The sequence below is a fragment of the Mya arenaria genome, chromosome 2, assembly GCF_026914265.1.
Source record: "Mya arenaria isolate MELC-2E11 chromosome 2, ASM2691426v1".
In the NCBI taxonomy this organism is placed as follows: domain Eukaryota; kingdom Metazoa; phylum Mollusca; class Bivalvia; order Myida; family Myidae; genus Mya; species Mya arenaria.
This window is the reverse complement of record NC_069123.1, coordinates 44,644,900-44,645,768: the sequence shown is the minus strand read 5'-3', so window position 1 is coordinate 44,645,768 and position 869 is coordinate 44,644,900. Positions and strand designations below refer to the sequence as shown.

The following is an 869-nucleotide window of genomic DNA, read 5'->3' as shown; positions in this document are numbered from 1 at the left end:
GATAGTTATAGAACGATAACATTCATTACTCGTACGTGTTACCGTTTCGTTACGGGTGATTATGTGTACAAGAAAAGAAAGAAAAAACTCTCAAGCATAGTAAACTTAACAATGAAATAAGACTGATGAGCTTGGCACGTTACATTTGCGATGTAGTTGTCATCCGACCCTCGTAATGCCCACAATACTGTGGCACATCTGTCGTAAAGATGTCTTATCTGTTGTAAAAAACTTGTTTATCACATTTCAATCAGCTCTAATTATAATTCAATTTCACTACATGATAATGGCTCGTTGGTCTAGGGGTATGGTTCTCGCTTAGGGTGCGAGAGGTCCCGGGTTCAAATCCCGGACGAGCCCAACATTTTACACAAACTTTTGTCAACAGGTTTTGACAGACCTTATTTTATTAAAAAGTGCATCCTCGGATGTTGTGGGTAGTAGAGCGACTTCGATTAACTGAAGCATTTTGTTGTTCTATGTAGATATGTAGTGGGCAACCTGTGTCATTCTGTAGTTGTATGTAGAGATGAAGTGGACAACCTATGTCATTCTGTTGTTATATGTAGGGATAAAGTCGATTACCTGTGTCATACTGTTGTCTCATATTAAACAAGATGGGAAATCAAGCTAGGCATGTTTACCCTTTTTACTGCGACTAAAGCTGATGGTATATTACATGACTTTAAATTATGACTTAATTACGTCTTGTATATGTCACGTTCCCAGATATGTACGTATGTCCCCGTGATTCTACTTCAATATATCTACATTTATGCTCTCCGGGTGTATAGCTGTTGTTTTTTCAGAAATCTACATAATATTTATGTTTCCCATGTGTCTACCTGTATTTCCCTGATATCTGCATA

At 37.6% G+C, this 869-nt stretch overlaps 1 non-coding gene across 1 annotated transcript; it reads left to right on the top strand.

The window, feature by feature from the left end:
• Positions 1–288: 288 nt before the first annotated feature.
• On the top strand, positions 289–360 carry Trnap-agg (transfer RNA proline (anticodon AGG)). The gene has a single exon. It is a non-coding gene; the product is annotated as a tRNA-Pro (tRNA).
• Positions 361–869: the final 509 nt, after the last annotated feature.